Here is a 24,414-nt window from a genome sequence, read left to right on the forward strand (position 1 = left end):
TTTTGTAGAGAGGTAATGCCTCAAACTTCAGAACTTTTCTTTCCTCAGAAAGATTGAGCTTTCATGCCTCAAAAGGAAAGTTTCTCTATAGGTTTGTAATATAATTTGCACAAAAATAATTTCAAAGACTGTGGTTCCACACAATTATGAAATGCAATGGCTCTCCACAGGTTCAAGAATACGCTACTACAGGTTCATAAGAAATATATCCAGAATTTTGAAGTATAAATTCTCACCACATGTTTAATACATATGCTATAGATCCACACACTTATGGGTATAATCACTTTCCACAAGTATGTCGAGTAGTTTCCTTCCACAAAGTCTAGACAGAAAACATCAACGCTCTTATGTTCTTTTCCCCTCTCTTTTTATCTTCTTTGACAGGCTATTTTCTTCCTGCGGCTATCTTTGAATATCTCAAGAAATTGGATGATCTCTAATGGAAAGAATTCGAGCCATATATTTATAGTCGTTGCTCATGAAGAGTCACATCTTATGGTGAGTGGATATGTGAAATGGAGCCGAATTGTATGAAGCTAACTATATAAATAGCTTTTAAATTTAATTAAACTTTGTGATGGTGGGGTCATGTAATATGTCTTAGCATGGAGTTGTTCAACGTTATATATAACTCTCCCTTTTTAATTTGCAATACTATGCATGTCGTGGATGTAGTATTATAAAGGTTTTATTAATGTATTTAAATTAATAATTTGGTTATGGTAGGATGTTAATGAATGGGTAGCTAAAAAAGTGTTTTGAGGTTACCCTTAAAAACAATTTATGAAAATTCTTTTAGAGTTTAAATATTTTTAGGAATTTTATGGAGCTATAGTATCATGATTCAAGGATTAATATAAGGGAATTAAAGGATTAGGATTTTATCAAGAATATTATCATAAGGTTATGGCTTCATTATATTTCCATTTAGGGTTTGTTTCTAGGGATAGGGTTTACTCCATTGCACCTAGGGTTAGGATATTATTAGGGTTTTAGCCATCTTCAACAATTCCATATTGACATCAATGACAACTTTGACCAACATATTCCACAATGCCGTGATCCCTTTCTTGAGATGGCTTGCAACCATAGAACATTTTTGTAGGGACTTCTTCAAGGGAATAGTGATCTTCATTATGCCCTTAGCCAACCTTAGCTTTGATTCCATGTTGAGAAATCTATAGGATAATAGCTAGGATGATTTCTCTTATACTTGATAGTTGCTTGTGATGTCTTTTTACTTTTCCTTACTTATTATCTTCTTTTCTTATTATTATATTATTATTATCATAAAAAAACTACAAAAAAATAAGATCAACAGTACACAGGAACACAAGATATAGGTTTCAAGCCAAGGCCAAAAGCTCTCTAGTTTGTAGAAAATCATGTAGATTCACAAACTCATGCAATGTAATAAAGAAAAAGACAAGAATATATTTCTACTTTCAACCAGTGGAATCCAAGAGATCGATGAAAACAATAATAACAAGAAGATAAATCAATGGCACATAACACAAGATGTATCTAGGGAAAGCCACTGCTCAAAACCCTTCTATCTATATTGCATATCAGAAATATGAGTGAAGATACAAAGCTTGTTCTCACTAGAACAATTCCTCATAAGTATGCTCAACTCTCTCAACTCAAAAGCTAGCTCTTGGCCAACACTTAGCCAATTCTACAGCTCTCCAAGATGTAATCTCTTGCTTAATTCCTAGGATGAATAACCCATATTTAAAAGGAATTCATGTTTCCAAAACTGCACAATCCAAACATAGGATCAATATCTGATGCACGCATGATATTTACACTCCAGTAAATAATACCACTGATAGTACATTATCCCTGCACTCGAGTCTCAACTAGGTCTTTCTCTGAACTGACATGCATGAGTTTCTCATGAGGGAATCTTCAGTTAACTGGAGTAGAACTAGTGGATGCATTAGTGAACCAATTGACTGTTAGTCCTATATTAGTTCCAAAAACAATTTGGAATTAATTTAATTTAACTTAACTCAGTAAACTGAGTGATCTAATTTCCAACTCAATTTAAACTCATACTAGACCCCTAAAATTTAGGGAGAACATATACATGACTACAGAAAGAATTCCAACTCGAAATTTCTAAGCTAATTAAGTTAATTAAACTTAATTAACTATTTACAAGTTTCTATGAGAATAGAATTCGATTTTAATTCTCATATTAATTCAAGGACAAAAAAACTGAATTTCTTGTTGCCATTTCTCAACACTCCCTCTCAACAAGAAAGGGATTATCAGCTACCCTGTTCGCGTCTCTATGAAACTTGAATTTACATCTTGAAAATGCCTTTGCCAAAATGTCAGTATCTTGATCCTCCATGGGAATGTACTCTAACAACATAATCTGCCTCAATATACAATCTCTGAGTTGATGATATCAAATATCAATATGCTTGGACTGGTCATGAAAAACTAGATTTTTCAGAGAGTTTAATACAAATCTGATTATCGGAGTAAATCATAGTTGGATTCATCTGTTGACCAAACAAACCAATGAGGATCTTCCTCATCCAAATGGCCTCACATGCTACCTAACTCGTAGCCATGTACTCTGCCTCTGCCGCATTGAGTGCAATTGATCGTTGTTTCCTATTGTACCAAGAAACTGTCATTCACCCAATACTGGAGATCCCTTCTGATGTGATTTTCCCGTCGGATGGACTCCCTACCCAATCTACATCGGTGAAGCCTTGAATCTTCACTCCCTCTATCCATTTGTACCATAATCCATGCTGAGAAGTTCCCCTGAGGTATCTCAACAAATAATTTTCCGCCTTCCAATACGGCTTGGTAGGCCTAACCATCGCTTGACTAAGTTGGTTAAATGCATAGCACATATCCAGTCGTGTGTTCACCAAGTACATGAGTGAACACATAAGCTGCCTATAAACAATAGCTTCCACTACTTCTCCTGAAGTAGCATCCTCCTCCCTCCAGTTACCTGCTACAGGAGTCTCCATGGGTTTGTTGCTCTCCATGTAGAATCTCCTGAGTATCTCATTGGCATACTTACCTTGAGACACAAACAACTCCCCATCTCCTTTCCATACATCCATGCCAAGAAAGTAATGCATGAGCCCCATGTCCTTCATCTCAAACTCTCTTGCAAGGTCCGCTTTGCAAGACTTGATTAATTGATCATCACCTACCATTATGAGATCATCAACATAAAGTACAATGATCAACAGTTTACCTTCCACCACTATGTGGTATAGGTTCGCATCCACTTCACTCTTCATGAAGCCCAACCCAATGAAGTATCTATCTATATTGGTGTACCAAGCATAGGGTGCTTGCTTTAGCCCGTACAATGCTCCCTTGAGTCGACACACATGCGACTCATGGTCAAATTTTTCAAAACCTTCAGGCTATTCTATGTACACCTCTTCCTCAATCATGCCATTAAGGAAGGTTGTCTTCACATCCATCTGATGTATCTTCCAACCCATTCGTGATGATAGTGCCAATATAGATATGATTGATGAGTACCTTGCAACAGGGGAAAAGGTCTCATCATAGTCAATCCCCTCTACCTGTGTAAAGCCATGGGCTATAAATCTAGCCTTATGCTCCTCCACACTACCATCTCCAACTTGCTTTACCTTGTAAAGACAATGGGAGCTCACCACTGAATTTTCCTCTGGTCTTGGGACCACATCCAAACACTATTAGGAAGTATGGAGTGATACTCCTCCACCATGGCATCAACCCAAACCAGCTGCAACATTGCATCCTTAAAGGAAGATGGCTTTGTCACAACACATTTTCCCATAATATCCATGTATCCAGTGTACCTCTCAGGTGAACTCCTATACCTGCGCTAAGAAGTGGGTGCTCCCACATTCTCCTGTGCATCATCCAAAAATTTGTCAGCCTCTATGGTGTTCTTTCTTCCCTCTCTGGAAGACTATGTCTAAGTGGATGTCTCCACTCACGGCTCCTCTACATGTGGCTGCTCCACATCAATATGAGGCTCCTCAACATTAGGAGCTGAAATCTCCTCATCTACAAGTATCTCAAGCTCCGTCTCAAGGGAAACTGGCATGGCCTTCTCCTCATCGAATCTAACATCCCTGTGAACCACTGTCATCCTACTAGTCAGCAAGTACACAGGATAGTTGTGATGTGTACCAGTGTACCCCACAAATATCCCCAACTCTGTTGTTGGCTCAAACTTCTTCTGTGCATCTTTTGTCACATGGAAATATACCAATGACCCAAAATTCTTGAAGTGACCAACATCTTGCCTCTTACCGGAATAAGCCTCCTATGGTGTCTTCATCTCAAGTATCCGATGTGGGCTATGGTTCTGAACATAAACTACTGTGTTGCATGACTCAGCCCACAAGTGTAGTGGTAGGCCTTGATCATGCAACATTTCCCTTGGTTCCCCTAGTATGCTTTTGTTCTTCCTCTTGGCCACCCCATTTTGCTGAGGGTTATGGGGTGTCGTCAAATCCCATTTAATCCGTTTCGCTGCACAAAAGTTCTTAAAATAATTTGAGACATACTCACCACCATTATCACTCTATAGGGCTTTACTTTCTTGCCTTACTCTTTCTCCACCAATGCTTTAAACTCACAAAACTTCGTGAAAATTTGATCCTTTTTCTGCATGAAAACTATGCAGCATTTACGAGAATAATCATCAGCAAATATAACATAATACCTGTGTTTGGCTGTGGATGTTGTCGAGAATGGTCCACACACATCTAAATGGACTCACTCTAAAATAGCCTCTACTCGACTATCTTTGTCTTGAAAGGAAGACATGGTTTATTTCCCAAAGTACACCCCTTGCATGTATCAACTTGCTCAAGCGTACCTTTGGGAAGATCGATAGAGATCTACTGCAATATTTTCGAAGCCCCATGATGCAAGTGGCCCAATCACTTGCGGTTCTGCACCCTTTCTTCTTTTGTGATCAAAGAAGCACACTCCTCTACCTCTAGCTTATAGAGATTCTTCACCCGAATCCCTATCTTCTTTACTTGACTCGTGGCTATGTGTCGAAGGAACGCCTTTCCTTTCGAGAAGATCACATCATAGCCTCTATCCTCAAGCATGGAAATGGATACGAAGTTCTTCTTCAGCCCGGGCACATACATAACATTCTTCAAGCTGAGTGTAGCCCCATGCTTCCTCTGAAAAATAATCATTCCCAATCCAGTAACAATATATTTCCCTTCGTCACCCATCTTGATACGCATATGGAGATATTTATCCTCTAGGTCACAGAATAACTCTTTGTTGCCAGTCATGTGGAATGAAGCTCCACTGTCTAAGTACCATACACTTCCCATTGGCACCATGCATGCAATGAGGGAAAAGTCCAATTTGAATTGAGAGGCCAAAGCCTCACTCACCACTCCTGCCGAGGACCTCTTCTTGGACTTCTTGAGTGGAAAATTTGTAGACAAATGGCCTAGATCATGACAATGAAACCATTTAAATTTCTTCATGTCTTTCTTCTTACCTCCATGATAAGAATCTGATTTGGAATGGGAAGATTTCCATTTACCCTTCTTCACCTTAATCACTAAGGCATAGTTCTCTTTATCATCGGTCTTTGATGAAGAGCCATCCCTGGTGTTCCTCCTAATCTCCTCCTGCATCAAATCCAACCATAGTCATTCCCAATTCGGAAGCTTCTCCTGACCATTGACAGAGTCCTAATAACTATGCCAACTCTTTAGGAGTCCTAGAAGAGAAAGACTCACCATATCATCCTCGAAAACTGTCATTCCAACACTTCCAAGTTCATCACGACATTGAGTGAACTTAGTCAAGTATTTTGGAATAGTCTCACCTTTCTCAATTTTGATTTTTCGAAGTTTGTCCTTCAGTGTCAATTTCCTTTAGTCAATGTTCTTCTGATATAAGTCTGTCAATGTTTTCCACATATCATACAGATTTTCCTTGCCATGGAGACTTGAGACAATGTGGTCTCCAACACCCTCAAGCATTATTCACCTCGCCTTCACCACACACTTCTTCCTTCGGCCAAATTCTGTGCATCCGATGCTACTGGCTTAGGAATTTTTTTATCAACAAATTCCTTAAAGCCATTATCCTCTAGCACAGTCTCCATTATGTCCCTCCCAACTGTCAAATTTGAGTTGCCTTCCAAGGCATACTCGAGCCGCAAACCGTAGAACGCCCTCTTCCAATCCTGAAGTATGTATTGCAAATTCGAATTTCACCTGTAACCCAAAAATAAAAAATTCAAAATCTCCTCTAGTTTACTGTTCTCAGCTCTAATACCATGTAGAAAATCATGTAGATTTACAAGCTCATGTAATGTACTAAAGCAAAATACAAGAATCTACTTCTACTTTCAACCAGCGAAAGCCAATAGATCGATGAAAACAATAAGAACAAGAAGAGGATAAATCAATGGCACATAACACAAGATGTATCTGGGGAAATCCACTGCTCAAAACCCCGTTATCTGTATTGCATATATCAGAAATATGAGTCAAGATACAAATCTTGTTCTCATTAGAAAAATTTCGCACAAGTATGCTTAACTCTCTAGGCTCTCAAGCTAGCTCTTGGCCAACACTTAGCAAATTTTCCAGCTCTCCAAGCTGTAATCTCTTGCGTAATTCTTAGGATGAATAACCTATATTTAAAGGGAATTCATGCTTCCAAAACTACACAATCCAAGCATATCATCAATCTCTTATGCATGCATTATATTTACACTCTAGTAAATAATACCACTGATAGTACATTGTCCCTGCACTCTATTCTCATCTAGGTCTTTCCTTGCACTGAAATCCATGAGTTTCTCATGAGGGAATCTTGAGTTAACTGAAGTAGCACTAGTGGATGCATTAGTGCACCAACTGACTGTCAGTCCTCTATTAGTTCCAAAAACAATGTGGAATTAATTTAACTGAACTTAACTCAGTAAACTGAGTGATCTAATTTCCAACTCAATTTAAACTCATATTGGACCCCTAAAATTTAGGGAGAACATATACGTGACTGCCGAAAGACTTCCAACTCGAAATTCCTAAGCTAATTAAGTTAATTAAACTTAATTAACTATTTACAAGTTTCTATGATAATAGAATTCGATTTTAATTCTCAGTTTAATTCAAGGACAAATTAAATTGGAATTTCTTGTTGCCATTTCTCAACACAGTTGAGAGGAAAACCTCAGTTTAATTCAAGGACAAATTAAACTAGAATTTCTTGTTGCCATTTCTCAACACAGTTGAGAGGAAAACCTGCAAATATCTTCTCTTATAGATTCATCAATTGAAGAATTACAAGACCAAGACCAATACCCTTCCAAGACCAAGTCTAACCTTGTTTATTATGTGCTTCCATTATCCAAGTCAAATCCAATCAAATCTCTTCCAACAACACAACTTCGACCCCCAACTACAAAATTTTGACCTCCACTATAGGTCTGAAACTTTCGACCCCTCTAGCAACTGCTGCCTTCACACGTGTGAGATGATTTAGGGATTCCAGGGATTCTCTTCACCTTCTCTTTAGTTTCTCCATATTCTAGGGCTTGAGGATGACCTAATGAGCCTTCCTTCAATCTTCTTTTTTCACTTTCTTCAAATTTGATCTTGTAGTAGAAAAACCTTAGTTTTCTTTCCTTTGCAAATGTGAAAAGAGAGAGTGAAATGACCCAAACACTTGTCTTCGTCCTTCTTCCTTCTTCACTTTCCTCCTTCTTCTCCTCCTTTGCTTGAATGATGAGAGGATTGATGATGATCTAAGGAGGTCGATATCCCTCCTATATATAGGCCTCCAAAGTGGACAATATGCCCTGAAATAAGCCGACTTCTTAGCTGCCAGGCTGACTCAGTCTTGAAAGGTATCTTGATACTTTACAATACAAAAGTAATTCTTTTTACAAGTTACAATGTGCCCTATGGGGCCTTCCTTATATGACAATGAATCTTTCGACTTCTTAACCCTTGGAGATATCCTAGAAGCACACAATGGGTACTTGACCTCTAAAATAAAAGACCTTGAGCATGAAATCCATGTGTCCAAAAATAATTTTTTCTTTCATTTTACAATATACAAGAATCAAAAGTACATTTCATATTGATGAAGACTGAACCTAGTTACACATTTTACAACAATATCAACATCATGACAAATGCATGATAATAAAAAAACTGTCACAATAATTGCACACATGATAACCATAACCATTTGCATGTACCTTGAGGTCGAGTGCTACAACTAAACTCTGATACCACCCTGTAACCACCCCATCACATATTTACCCACTTTTAGAAGCTCTCCAAGTAAACATGAGTTGAGAGTTACTATGGCATGACCTGACCTCCAAGTTCTAGTTATGGAAGTGGAGTCTATTAATTAGAAACATACTTCCTCTCCTTAGGGAGATATGATCACCCAAGTGTCTGACAACAACCATCGGTGATCAATCCTTGAGCTGGAACTTTTACTTCTTAGGATTTACACCCCAACCACAATCTTGAACACTGTGCATGCGGTTGGAAGGATCCAAACACACTCATCAGCCTTCTGGCATGCAGTTATAACTGAAATTATTCAGTCAAAAGTGTACGGTTGCAAGATCAGTATCGTTTTTCGGGGTTTCCCTACAAGCCACTACCCAAAACATCCCAAAACTTTCTAGAATTAGATATAGGATAATCATGTATAAACAATCAGTAGTAGAGCTAGATATTTTTCAAGACATGCCTAATACATGATAGACGTTTTGTTAAACATATAACGGGCATTGTAGCTACAGGTCATGAATTCATATATGATCATGATCTTCTTAACTTCACTGGAGAATCATAAAGAAGGCTCAATTCCCTCTCAAGCTCAGTGCAACAACACTTGTTAGCACATGTAGGCATTAACGATTCAATAACTTATCAAATAATGAACAAGATCCATAGTAAGGGCACATCACTCAACCATGTTTGTAACCATCATATAATTAAAACAAAATCCATGAAAAACCAACCATAAGATTGGCATAATACCCATTATATGTGCTCATAGATCAAAATAGGAAAATAACTCATATTAACATATGTAAATGCCAACCAAGTCAAGTACTTCCACGTACCACCCGACCGTAGATTGGGATGAACCAAATATATATTTCAAACAATCAACCCCATGCCACATTCCAAGAATTAATGTGGGATCATATGGGTTAAACCAAACCAACCAAGAGTTCTAGAAGCCAAACCACCTCAACCCTCAACCATATTGATTTCACCTAAACCGGTCAAGAAATCACTAACACCAAACAAGCTTGGATTCCTGTGACTTCCTTCATTATCTCCAGAGGAGTTTTCTTATCTCTACCCATCCATTAAGAGTTCCAAGAGAAAGCCCATTTCACCCTTGACCTCTGGGAATTTTCTTGAGACCACCTTAACTAGGATCCAAGCCTACTACCCATCCAAAGCTTAATCATATTAGAGAACCCACTACATCATGACTATCCAGGAAATGGCAAGGAAAGGTTGAAACCAATGTCAATCCAGGAAAATCACAATCTAATGATATCAAAATAACCAAATAACCACATGCATGTACCATGCATCCAAATCTCAACAAGGAAATCACATATGCAACCTCTTACCTACAATGAACTTCAACTGTAGTTGTTGATCCAAGCTTCTTTTCTACATCCCACAATTCCTTTTCTTGCTTCTCTCCAAGTCCAAGTGAATTCTAGGATGCTCCAAGAAAACTCTAAGTGTGCAAGAGCATAAGAGAGCTAGAATGAACAAAGAGTTGAGCCAAAAACTATCAAAACCTTGAAAATTGATCAAAAGTTGTGAATCATTTCTCTAATGCCTTATTATCATTGATGTCTAGTCTCTTCCTTTTCCTTTTTCCCTTTTCTTTCATTTTCCTTCATTTTCTCTCTAATTTCCATTTCATGCATATTTGTGTCTCTTCATCTTCCTTTTCTCCTATTTTCCTTTATTTCCTTAATTAAATGTTATTTATTTCCTCTTTTCCTTTGCCAATTTCCATATCCATTAATAAACCACAAGTGATACCCACTATAATGTTTATCCACCACCCAACTTCGAATACCTATCCCATGACCTTGGTTTTATTTTGTTTACATGAAAATCAACTCGGGGTTGTTACAATGGCGCCTCTGAGGCAACTGCTGGATGAAGATGCTTCACCTATTAATACCTGTTGAAGGATCAGGGAAAAGTTAAACATCATCATTTTCCTTTGTCACTCAAGGGATTCTTCAACCAACATTGTTAAAGGATATCCTGCTCCCTTATCTTTCTTTTCTTCCACTATCGAAGGTCATCGAGGTAATCCAGGTTGATGTTGCAAGGGTTCAACCAGTTCAAGTCCTAACTCCTCATACCTCGACATCGTTGGGGACATGAACAAAAAAATAGAGAAAGAGTTATCTGCTCTAATACCACTAATCCAGATTTATGCAGGAGAAAAATACAATGTAGATTTAAATAGAAACACATAGCTACACCGAAAACTAAATTTCAATTCATTAACAACAAATACTAAAAATTGTTATATGAAGAATGGAAATAAACTTACTCGAGTAATAGTAGTTATCTCTAAGAAGAGATGTGACGGCTACATGCATTATGAGCTATGTTAAAATAGGCTCAAAGGCCTTTTTATTATTGAGAAATAAGGGAAAACACTAAACATCCAAAAATCTTACCCTCACAGATGAAGCACCAAACGTTTGTGGGCCTTGTGGGGTTTAGTTGGTACATCAACTTCCTAGGGTTGTAACTTTGGAATACGATCTTTGTTTTATGCGTACGACACTTAGTTAGAAATACTTATTTGAGGAAAACACCTTTCTACTGTAGACCCCCATTGTAAGTTTTGGGTTTGCTTGTTTTCCCAAAAAAAATCATTTAGGGCCTCAAAATGACTTCAAAATTTCAAGGCTTGAAAAATCTGCCAAACTAATAAAATGTGCTGGAAATTAGGAAACTGAAGGAGATAGTGTTGGTTGTCCAAGTGGAATAGGCGGGTGGCAACCAATATCCACCTGGATTAGTGGAGAAGGAGTTAGATCCAAAGACTTGAGACAGGCCTTTGGCTCATAAGAACTGCAGGCTTATGATATGGAATCTATTTGTGGCTGGGCTTATTTCCTAAATGATGGTAATAGTACCTAATCTTGCACTTCTGGTCTTAATGGAATCTACATCTAGGAGTATCAGGAAGGACATGTATGGCATCCTCCACCCAAGTATTTTGATTACATATATTAGTAAGTAATGGAACTGCATGGTTTGCAGTCCTCTAGTATATAGCTTTAGTAGTAGCTCTTAGGTCGTTGGAGATATTGCAATCCTAACTCAAACTAGAGGTTGTGAAGTTATAAGGCATTATGTATCTATGTCTGATTTCATACTTCAACTAATATAAACATCTCTTTTTTGAACCAAAAAGAAAATAATTAACATTTCTCTTCTTGCATATTAGCTCTCATAAAAGGTGTGGAAAGAAATAGAGAAAAAATGACACATACCTCTTGAATATAACAAACATAAATAAGATCACCAAAAGTGTGAACAGACATAATCACATTGGGAAAGAGTGTATTATCACATTTCACAACAATTTCCTTTTTCACCCGTCATATGTTTCTCAGCACCTATTCAATCCCAATTGATAAGCAACCTCTAAAGTGACATAATCTAAGATGCATTCCATCAACAGGTGTTTTATGCAAAAGCTCCAGGGATTTTCCATCATCCACAATCCTATAGATATCAATAAAAACTCCTAGACAATGCCACTTTGACCAAAATTTTGAATCCTTTTTTGTCCCAATGGTCACCAATGTTCCCCATTCATTATCATGAAAATTAACAAAGAAAATGCTAATTGTAGCTTCATTGTCCTGCAGTGCCAGGAGGAACGTAATTTCACCAATTTTGGGATCTATAAATTTAATGCAGGATGACCACTTCTCTGACTCTACTTTTTGGATAACCATATTGCTCATGAGGAAGAGGATCCTCCTTGTGATATCAGTTGTGATAGAGATTCAAAAAAGAAAGGTGACAATTAAAGAATTCTTGATTATTTTCAAATCATTGCATCCTATCCTTAATGGATACAAAGGGGGAATGATGCCTTATATGATCATTTTGTTCTTTCATTTTCCTTTTTCTATTGACATTGTTTTTTACATTATGGATTAACTTATAACATTTATGTGATTTCAATAGGAGAATTTTTTACAACATTGACACTTGAATTTTAACTTTACTTTTTTCTTTTCTTTTCGGTCATCATTATTTAATTTTGAAATTATTTAATATGGTGTTGCAAGGGCTTTATGTTCTTAGCAAAGTTGTAGGAGTGAATGAGTTCAACAAGGAGGAATTCATGCATTTTTTTGTAGCATCTTTCCAAGGAAGGTGTACATTCCTTTGAATAGATTTTTGCAACACATGAACAACTCTCAACTTCGTGTGGAAATGATATGGTGTATAATGAACCTAAGCGATCCTGAAAACCCTCGTGTTCTTTCTCGTATAGAAAGACTCCTAGAATCTAATCCAATGATAGAATCCACCTAGCAATCTAGTGTGGTTAACTAGCACTCTTCTTAAAGCATGCAATCCATAGTGGCATTCTTTACAAGCTGAACCATATGAGTTTTCTAGCTGGATCATCTTGATTCTTATCTTCTTATCAAGATTTTCCTCCCTCATGTTGTGGAGGGATTTTTTGTGTGAAAAATACTTTATTGCATTTGCAGAGATACTTCTATTGGGTGGAAAATTACATCCAAAAATGTTGACATTGGGGGTTAAGAATCCTTTGCCATGGATTTTGTAGTGGTTTATGAACTATTCAATGGAAACATGATTGCATATTTGTTGTAATATGTAGATTCTCCAGGATGATAATTTTAAGTTTTCATAGCATTCAACAAAACTATTACTAGAGTATAAAATATGGATTATATATTATGAATTATTCAATCAACCTGAAGATTATATATTATGGATTGCAATCTGGTCAGTTGGATTGATAGGCCGGATGCCAAGAGTGAAGAAAAAGAAACATTATAGTTGGAGTAGAAATTCAGCTGCCATGAACTTTAGTAAGCCATTATTTCAAAGCTCTAATCGATGTTTCAAGCACATACAAGTGGCATATGAACAACGGGGACTAGTTCCAATAATGGATGAAAAATTGATATTATATTACTCATTGTTCATTGGTTTGATTGTTGGAGTTTCTAGTATTTTTTTAACGGTTTTGATGAGGTTATGAAGTAGAACAATTGTCGTGTCTTGGCCATAAATCGACACTAAATGGTATGATAGAATTGTATGCAACTTCTTTAAATTGAAACAAGTTTCCACCACATAAACAAACACAAAATCTAGATGGTGAATAAGTGTAGTTTTCCTATCCTTCCCTTGCTACATAGGAATATTGCATTATCTACGAGAATCATTTTTTCATCTTTTCTTGGACATTTCCATTTTTATGTATAGTTATTTTTCAGAAAGTTCTTTTTTTCTTTAAATATAAATCAACTATTGAAAGTGGATGCTTTTCTCATTTATGTTTTTTCTTCTATGAGAAAGTTAAATTGAAAATGGATGAAATATAGGAAAACATGTACATAAAATATGTAGATGAATCTTCTATTTTAATGTATTATATGTTATGAGAAATTGGTAGGGTTGTGGATTTGAGGGATTTTTTACTGTTACTTTCCTCCTTAATAATCTTCAAAATGAAAAAATGTGGGTCATGTTTTTTAAAGGAATAATGAATTATTTTTAAAGGGACAATGTTGATATTTGTATTGCGAAATAATGTTTCCTCTCTGGATTCAAATTCTTTTTTGGAGGAGGGTACAATTTCAAATCAAGAGTGGGTAAGGTGTATGAAAGATACCTTGCAAAACTCCTTTCACAACAAGATCAGCCTTTCCAAAATATCAAAAATACAAAGTTATCACTAGGGAGCAGGGAAACTTTTCAATAGAGGATTTCATAATGATTACCTGAACTCTACAAAATTCCACATAAAAATCTACAATTGAATTCAAGGAAAATTGGTGGAAAATTGGCAGATTTTTCACATGTCATATTGTTTGTAGGGTTAGATTTTGTTCCAAGTAGAAGATGATGATTAGTTGAATTCCTTCACATTTTCGTTTTTTTGCCAGTGAATATTGCTTAATTGTTTTGGGTTTGAACATGAAATGTTGCTTCAACCATGACCCATTTAGGTTTTTCTTTTAGCAGGTCACAAAACATCTTGTAGCATGTCTTTTGGTTGAGAAGAGCAGAGATTTCTCTAGTTCAGAAATGCCCACTTCTAGGATCTCATTTAAAGAAATAATTTCAATCTCAATGTCATCATAAATAGAAGAAATGATTTAAAGATAATAATTATAATCTCTCTAGAAGGATCCCCAAATCCATTGGCAACCTCCAACAACTAGAAAAATTAAATCTTGATATGAACTAGTTATCAGGTAGTATACCTGTAACTATGGGGAAATGTGTGAAGTTACTACCACTAAACTAGCATATAACAGATTCACAGGGTACATACCTCATAAGATTCATTAAATTGAGGATCTTCATTCATGTAGTCGCTAGTAAACTTGTTGTGAAGTTAAATTAATATATTACAAGTTGTTAGAGGCAATAATTTATGTTGCAAAGGAGATAGTTCCAAAGTACACAACATTTAGATCAAATAACATATCACATCTCTCTTCATCTATGCTCTTCTTCCTTATGCCACCTACTTACAACGTTAAATTAATTTATTACCTATTGTTAGAGGCAATAATTTATGTTTCAAAGGAGATAGCTCCAAAGCACACAACATTTAGATCAAATAACATATTACATCTCTCTTCATCTATGCTCTTTTTCCTTGTGCTACCTATTTACAACTTTCGTGTGCAACAAGTGATGCAATTGCTAGTTATGTTTTTTCTATAACTTTATTTAATTTGTTAGATGTGTATTAGTGAATTGACAAATGTTAAAAACCATGAACTAAATTAATGATTAACTTATTGTCTTTATATCTTGTTATTAGATGAAAATAAAATGATATTCAATAAAACATAATTGAAAAAATATAATAAACCCATCCCTAACTTAATGAATAATGCTTAACTTAATGAATAATGCTTAGTATTTACCATTCAAATAAGCCAACCAAAAATATCCCACTTAACCCATGAAAATTTTCTTAACAAAATCTAAACTCGCATCTAAATAATCGCAGTACAAAACAAAAATCGATAGTGAAGATAGTTGACCAACTAAAGCTCGTTCAATGATGGAGAAGCTTCATGCATGCCCGACCTCTTATATTTCTGTATTATTCTATTCTGGGTGACTATTCAACACCGCAGTAGTGGCGTGCCGCGTGACTTGCGTCGCCGTGCGACAGAATCCATTATCAGAAAACGGAGGGAAGCTGCAATTTATCGTACAAGTGTACGTTCGATAGTTGCGGTGAAAAGCCATTCGTTCCCATTGGGCGGTGGAATTGTGTAATACGGAAAGGAAATGCTTACAGATGGGCCCGACCAAAGACAAAATAGTAATCAAACATTCAATAGAAAGGGAGAAAGTTGTTCACCGGCGTCACGTTATAAAATTGGAACTCGACTTTTTCATCACCACACATTGCTCTCTCTTTCTCTGCATTGAGGGATTCCTGTTCCTCTTTTCAGAGATGGCGAGGAAGGGTTATTCGGCCGCAACGATTGCAGCGGTCACTGTAATATTGTTGGTTTGCCTGCACGTAACGGCGGTGCACGCAAAGGTGAAGTTAGGGAAGGAGAAAATTAGCCGCCTTCATTTCTATTTCCACGATTTACTGGTGGGCAAAAATGTCACGGCCGTGCAGGTGGCCTCGGCTTCCACCACCGACAATTACTTTACACAGTTCGGCATGGTGAGGGTTATGGACGACTGGCTAACCGAAGGGCCGGAGGGAACATCCAAAATGTTGGGCAGAGCGCAAGGTATCTATGTTTCTGCGAGCCAAGAGAAGTTCCAGCTGCTCATGGCAACGACGTTTGTTTTCGAGAGCGGAAAGTACAACGGCAGCACCTTGGCAATGGTGGGGAAAAATGCGGTGGTCGAACAAGTGAGAGAAATGCCAATCGTGGGAGGAAGCGGATTGTTTCGGTTTGCTCGAGGCTACGCACTCGCCCACACCCATTCCTTAGATCTCAAGACTGGCAACGCAGTCGTTGAATACAATGTAACCGTGCTCCATTACTAGCCCTTCCGTAGTCGTGTCTGTCAGAGCAGGGGAAAATTTCTTTCCATTTCAAGTTTTGCTGCAGTAAACGCTTTTTCATGTAACGATGGAATGGCAACAGCTTTTTAATTTTCCAGATTTTCCTCTTTAGTCATGGCGATATATGCAAATTCATTCTCACTCCTCAGTTTCATAGGGAATTCAAATAGTTTGATAAACTGTAGTATTTTTACGGGACTATTTAATAACTTTTCATGTGTTTTTGTGGCTGGTACATAGACCAGCATAGATGTATGTAAACATTAAAAAGAATTTGGATGTACAAATTTTGTGGGTAGGAAAAATTATAGTTTTATATTAATATATTTTTAAATGTTGTTTTTCTTAATTATTATTAGTCTAGAGTTAAAATAAATTTATATGGTTTTTTATTACAATATAATTATTTAAAATTTGATTCTTTAAAAAATTATAATTGGATTACTTTCTCTATCTAAGACATTTTTAATAATATCAATCACATATATATCTAATCAATATTTAATTGTGATTGTTTAATGGTGATAATTCTATATTAAAATTTATATTGTTTATTAGAATTTAAGAATATAAGAGATTAATGAAAAAAATTTAATATTTTATTTCTATCCTAAAAAGAAGTGAGATAAACATTTCAAAATTAATATAGTTTGGTGACTTAAAATCCCAAGAAGGTTTGTAGTGTGACAAATATTTTGAAAATTAGATTGAATGTGACTATAATATGAACAAAAGTGTTTTTCATATTCAATAGTCTTAGGATTGTACATATGATAAACTCTTTCATCCTATGGCGTTTTAGGAATTGACCAGCATCTAGTTTCACTCTGAAGCTCATGAGAATTAATTCTTATCTTGGCAATGCTCATTTTCCTCTTTAACACTAGTAAAAGCAAAAAGATAATTTCAATTTTTCAGATTTGGGGTTGATCATCTTAGTTTCCTTTTTCCATCTATCTCGTCATTACCTCACAATTTTTCCTTCAGTTTTTAAGTATTAATATTTTTAATATTATCCAGATTTTGCAAGATAATCTTCTCCTTCATTCTTCAATGATCTAGTCAACACTTGCATCTTTATGCTAAAGTTGCTTGGGCCTAAGGTGAGACTTTTGGCTAGAGTTAAAAACAATTTTAGGAAACTTCTTTGCATCTATGTTGTATAACTTTTCCTTATATATAAGATAGGTAGTCATAGCTATGTTTTTACCCAATGAAAGACTTGTTTCAATTAAATAAATAAAATAAGAATTGATAAACCACACTTTGGTTCCAAACGAATTAGTCAAACATTTCTCTTATGTAATTTCTACCAAAATACTTTTCTTAAATATTTTTGTGTAAATTATAAATTGTTTTTTAAATTTATTCAATGTTCTTTTATAATTCACCAATATATATAAAAAATTATCTGGTATACAACCTGACTAAACATAACATTCATATAAATTAATATAAATTTATTTATATTATATTAATTTTGATTTAAATTTAGTAAAAACAATAATATATTTTTTAAGGAAATGAAGAAGTTATTCATACAATTGAGAATAAAATTTGCGAGAAAATAAGTGGCTATGTAAATTTACTCAAAGAAAAAACAATTTTTTTATAAAGTGAAGAAGTTATTATGGAATTAAAAAATAAAATTTGTGAGAAGATAAGTGGAATTTGCCTTACATTTTGATGAATAAAATTTTCACGAAGCTACAGAGTTGAGGGATGAGATAAAAAACTGCCTTTGTTGGAGGTGCATCCTAAGAATTTGAGAGCTTGGAATGGCATTAAGTCCTTGCTTTTGTTGATAGCGAGCTTCTGGAATCTATGAGATTCCAGCAGCAGCCTATTCCACTCCTGGTTTTCTGTTTCTTGAATTTGCCGTTCATTAGAGTTTGGTAGCATGCATGTCAATCAGGACAGTTCCTTCTCTGACGGGCAGCGCTTTAGCAGATTGAAATGAATTCCTGAAGCGGACGTTGCTTCCACGGATTTGATCAAATTGCGGTCTAGCGGATGATTCACGAGACAATTTTGACTCCCGAAACCTGCACCGTGGACGGCATTTTTTCACGTTGCTTCCACGGATTTGATCAAATTGCGGTCAAGCGGATGATTCACGAGGAAATTCTGACTCCCGAAACTTGGACTGTGGACGCTTTTTTCCAAATTGGAGAACCAACGGCCGGTTGCTTGGCACCAACGGCAGTGAGTTGGCAGAGTACCAATGTTCGCCTGATTCGGACAATATGTTTAAGGAAATGCATGCAAAAACACACTAGTAGTTATCTGTGCCAAAGCATAGGATTGCCACCATTTGTTTGACTAAATGTTTGTAGGCAAGTTCTCAGTAAACCCTTTAGAGGAAATCCAAATTAAGGAGGAGATCTTTCTTTAACTGCTGTGAAGCACCTTTGTGATAGTGTGGCTAAAATAAATTTCAATCTAGCCTACTTTGGGTAGAAAAATGAACAAGCAAAGAGGGAAGGCCCTCACTTCTCCCAGCATAAAGAAGGGGATGATATGACTATTTCCCCATGCACTTACATATGCCATAAGCCTTGATTTCCAAGAACGTTAAGATGACATATTCTGCATCCTCGACACTTTCTTACTCTAACCACTGTCAATCCATGCATCCTGGACACTTTCTTACTCTACCCATTGTCAATCCATGCATTTCTATGACACCCATGTCGATTTGAAGGTGCACGCTGGTTATTTCCATTACAATGCCCCGTTCCTTGGCAAATTGGTGAAGAAAGGCCTAGGCTCCCTGGGCCTCAATCCCTATAACATTCATTCTTTGATAAACATTGGAACTTGTAGCACTGAAGTGGTTGTAGGGGAGTTAAAACTAAGAAAGCGAACTACACAGTGGTGTGGAGAACTGCAATCATAAATACGAAAATCCTAGAGGGATGCTAATAAATTGGTAAACTCTTCTATGTATAACTCCTGCAGTTATGATAGTTTGGTTTCTTTTGCATGGTGGACTTCAAGATTTTGTAAGTAGTGTGACCCTGTGGAGTTCAGTCTTCTTGGTATCTTTTGGCTTGCATTGACTTCTTCCCATGCCCAAAGATTCCCCCCTTGTGTCGCTCCCTTTTTTGTTGTTTGATGGCCACTATAGTTGGTTAGCTTGGGCCTTGATTCCCATTCTCCACACAACCCTATTCTAGCTAAGCTTTTCTTGGCATATGTGTCCTTAACACCCCTCGTCTTTTATCAACTCTAGTTCTCATCTACATTTAGAAGGCATGCCAAGGAAGAAGATGCATTCTCGCTGGGTTGGCGGTAGAGGCTCTTCAAGTAGAACTCGAGCCCCGGATCAAGCCCAATCTACTATAGCAAATTTCCATTCTTCCACCCCTCTCGAAATTCAAGTAGAAATTCAACAATTGGAAGTGCTGACCACAAATGATTGTAAGGCTTATTCAGACACTGAAATACAAATTGAAGTTGCTAGCTAGGTCCTTGATCCTCATCACAACAGGGGATGACGAAGTTAATGCTTTAACTCCATCACCCTTCAATTGAAAATGAAGATGCTTCTGGGTCATTTCCTCAAAGAAAAACATGAGGATCACAACAAGATAATTGCCCACCTCAATGAAATCCAAAGAGTCTAATGTAACCAATTCTCTTGGCTAGCTAACCTTGATGCTCGGCTAACACATATTGATGGACATCTTAAGTGACAATACCAACCTTCAACATGCTCAAGTGCATAGGACCCGATCTTGGTAATGTCCTATGATAAATGATGTTTGTCCAGATTTCTTGTTTTATGCTTTTGGATTAAGAAACTTTATTTTACTTTCATAAATAGATTGATGGCTAGCTACACTAGGAAAATGATATATATATATATATATATATATATATATATATATATATATATATATATCACAACAATAGTCCCATACAATTGTCTCAATATAAGATAACTAAAATTGAATCTATAATTTTGAGTATTTTGATGGACAAGAAACTAATAAATTACTTCCACTAACAGTGGTCTAATTTCTCTTACAAAATAGAATAATAATAAACTTTTATACTAATATTTATAATATAATAAAATACCTTAATTAACCTTAAAAAATATCTCAAACCTAAACTCTTTAAATAGATTTCAATCTCTACAATAAAATACCTCAATTAACCTTAAAAAAAAAATATCTCAAACCTAAACTCTTTAAATAGATCTCAATCTCTATAATAAAATACCTTAATTAACCTTAAAAAAATATCTCAAACCTAAACTCTTTAAATAAATCTCAATCTCCTTTGGTCCTAAACTAAAATCGTCAACCAAAAGCTTGTGTTGAGGAAAGCACATAAGATATCCTCGAATTAATAGCATTTTATATTATATAGTTATTTTCTTAGATGATTCCGAAATATAATTTGTCGAAGATAGAATTAAAATGTTGTTAAATAATGAATCCATACAGGTGAGGATAGTCTTAAATAGACAAGGAAATACTTGTTATAGAATTTTATGAACCCAATGTTTTGGACTACCAAGTGAGTCCATCATAGGGGCTACGACAATAGATATTCTAGAGATATTGTCAAATATCTCTAGAATATCTATTGTGGCAGCCCCTGATGATGGAATCACTTGGTAGTCTGAAACGATGGGTTCATAAAATTCTATAACAACAAATATCTCTAGAATATCTATTCTGGCAGCCCCTGATGATGGACTCACTTGGTAGTCCGAAACGTTGGGTTCATAAAATTCTATAACAGGTACTTCCTCCTCTATTTAAGAGAATTAAAATGGTTTGAATTAGGATATATGAATTTATTATCTTAGTAAAATATGCATATAAGTGAAATTGAAATGGATCTATCTTGCACGATCTAAAACTAAGTTTTCCAAAAATTTGAGTTTCTCTCTTAATATAATAGAGACTTTAACGCCTCGTGGGTAATAGAAATAACCTACAAAGTAATGATAAATTAATTGTAGTTGTGTTTATTGGTGTTTTATAATTTGGTAAGGGAGATGTGTAGGGGTAATGTTTTATATAAAAGAGATTATAAGTTTGTTGAGAAAAATATATAAATAAAAAAACAAAACAAAATAAAATTAAATGTGAGCTTCATATGTTTTAATTGTGTCAAATAGTCAACATGCAAATCAAAATTTCTAGTCTTAATTTTAAAGGAGCAAATAAATTGAGTTTTGAAGTGGATAAATTAATTGTAAGTCTACACATTTACAATTTTACTCAAAGGAAAGACATAAATAATGGTGGGAAGTTACTATATTTATTTGCATCTTATTTCTATCCATTTTTAATGCCAAGATTATCTTAAATTATCTACATGTCATTGTATTATTCAAAGGTTACAATAAGACCTTCAAGTTATTGTCCAATCAAATATTTAAAAACAGTTTAATTTTTTTTTAATAACATTAAAAAAATAAATATTTATTTTTCAAAGATAAAACGTTATAAGTTGCATTGGTCAATGCTAAAATAATAATGTTCAACATGAAAATTGATTGCTGGAGGCAAGGACTGGTAATGATTTTATACTCATATTTAATTTAATTAATAAGTACATAAAAACTTAATACTTACAATAAAATTTTACCATTGATATTATTAACTTGTAATGAGGCTTTGTCACAATACCATGGCTTATCAATACTACACGCCCAAAAACCATAACTCATTTCACAATAAAGATATTTTATAAATATTTTATTTTAATTTATTTTTATGACATTTTAAAAATTAAATCTAAAAGAAAAAAGTATTATTTTTGAGATATATCTAAACCCTTTAACTTCACTACTACTAAAATATTATGTAGATCAACCGTAGAGACTAAATCAATGTTTCAATAAAATTAAAAATGAGAATACTTTTATATATAAAAATGCGAAATTTACATAATACTAGATAAGATCTATTTTAACTCCAGATCTACTGAGCATCCAAAGGGATCAAATCTCCTTTCACTCCAAAAGAGGTTTGCACCTCAAGGTATTTGATCCCTCTAAGGGCTTCCTAGATTTAAAATTAAAACGAATCTAAGTTATATATATATATATATATATATATAATTTTAATCCACTACTTTATTACATCTATATAATATAAATTTAAAACTCATATTCATATATTTAATATGGAGTATAAAATTTATATTAATAAACTACTTTATTACATCTACATGATATAAATTTAAAATTCATATTCATGTTAATTCTATGGAGTACAAAATTTATAATTTTAATTAAAATTTGGTAAATCAAAGTTAAATTTTAGGGGTGGCATGAGGGCATGGATTATATTTAGTCCCAAAGGAAAACTATATATTAATTACTCTTCAGGGCTTTGACAGAAGACCAATAATCAAGCTGAAATGTATGGCCCCTTGCTTGGATTAATATTGGTCAAAGATTTGGGAATATCTGAGAACATAATCCTAGGAGACTCTCTACTGACTATTTACACTTACGCAAAGGCTCATCTCCTAAGGATAACCACCTTAAACTCCTTCTTTAAAGAATTTAATGTGCACTAAAACAATTCCTCTTCAAGTCATTTTTTCATATACTTAGATGTCAAAACATGGAAGAAGATAGACAGGCTAATCTAGCTCGCCTTCTAAAAGTTGATCAGATGGAGATAAATGAATCCTCTTGATGGAGAAATATACCTTAGGTTTAATGAAAATGCAATGGTATTTTATTCTAAGGTCACATCCCTATAATTTTTGTAGAAATATGAGCAAAAGCATTATAGTTTATAATCTAGTGGAGGGGCATATCAAAATGGGCATCGTGGATCCAGGAACAAGAACGACCCATGCATGGGAATTATTCCTAATAACTCCACAATCTCTAATAATTGAGATCATACAACACAACCAGTCTTGATATGATTATGCACCTGGTTTAATTATGGAATCAAGAAGGTTGGCCATATTGAAACTTAGTGGTGATAAGATTGATATTGTATATGGGATCTCTGGATTTCAAATTAAATATATGGCCTGCACTGGATTTTATTTCATAGTTCCCAATTGCCTATATAGTGGGATTTGTTTCTCAATTGTTCCCAATGGCGTCCCACACATGCAAATTCTAAGCAGGCTCCATTTTTTGAATTTCTCGATGACAATTGGCTCTGTGACTTACTCTTACACATTCATGGCAAAGGATTGTGCCTGCATATTGTAAATTGGGGAAAATTATATGCCTCATCCATCACTAGGGCTTGTAAGGTCTAACAGTATACTGGAAGAAGCTTCTTCTATTGGGTTTGTGTTTTCTCTAGTGGCCAGGATGTCCAATTTTGTGGATGCTTTCTCTGGTAGGTTTGCCTTACTCAACTAGGCCCTTTAATTTTCAGGACTCTCTTTTTCCCATGTGCAAATATTCTTTATTTTTTTTGTGATTAGTTTTTATTGGTTTATCTCTCCTCTATTTGGTATTTCCCTCTACTATTGGTCCACTTTGAATTGTATGCTCTCAATCTTCTAAATTTACAAAGAAGCTTTGATCATCCCTATGAGAAGAAATTGGTCTCCCATGGTGGTGCTCCTACTATATGTCTAACTTTTCCTACTATGAGGCCATTGACAACCTCTGTGCTTTTCTTCATAGTGTTATCATCAACCCTTTGACCCCTTTGGGCCTCGTCTTCTTCGACACTTGGACCCTTGTCCCTAACACTCCAACTATGTTGACCACGAAAGGGAATTTAGCTGTTGTTGGGGATAATAGTTGTCTAGTAACATGGGACTAACCTCCCACTCAAGGTAATGGTAAAGTTTTGCAAGACTACTAATCCCTATAGGTTTTGGTGTAATGGAAAACCTAAACAAGGACCAGACCCCCTTTCCTTACACCCACAACAATTCCCCCTCCCTTGGTTTTCTCTATTAGGTCCTTTTACTCTTCAATGGTCGATAGGAGCTATTGCAAGAGAACACTCTATAGGGAGTTGAAACTCCCTTTATTCTGTTGGTCACCTCTATAGGTATATAATATTTTTCATCCTATCTATATTGAGGCAGTTCATTGGTTTTCAT

At 35.4% G+C, this 24,414-nt stretch overlaps 2 pseudogenes; both read left to right on the forward strand.

Annotated features, from left to right (window-relative positions):
- Positions 1-24,414, forward strand: part of LOC149187220 (serine/threonine-protein phosphatase PP1 pseudogene) — an 82,197-nt pseudogene that overhangs the window by 16,561 nt on the left and 41,222 nt on the right.
- LOC149187221 (dirigent protein 22 pseudogene) lies at positions 15,709-16,702 on the forward strand (annotated as a pseudogene).

The sequence above is a fragment of the Pinus tabuliformis genome, chromosome 3_1, assembly GCF_031772625.1.
Source record: "Pinus tabuliformis cultivar Carrire ecotype Pingquan chromosome 3_1, CPIR1, whole genome shotgun sequence".
Taxonomy (NCBI): Eukaryota; Viridiplantae; Streptophyta; class Pinopsida; order Pinales; family Pinaceae; genus Pinus; species Pinus tabuliformis.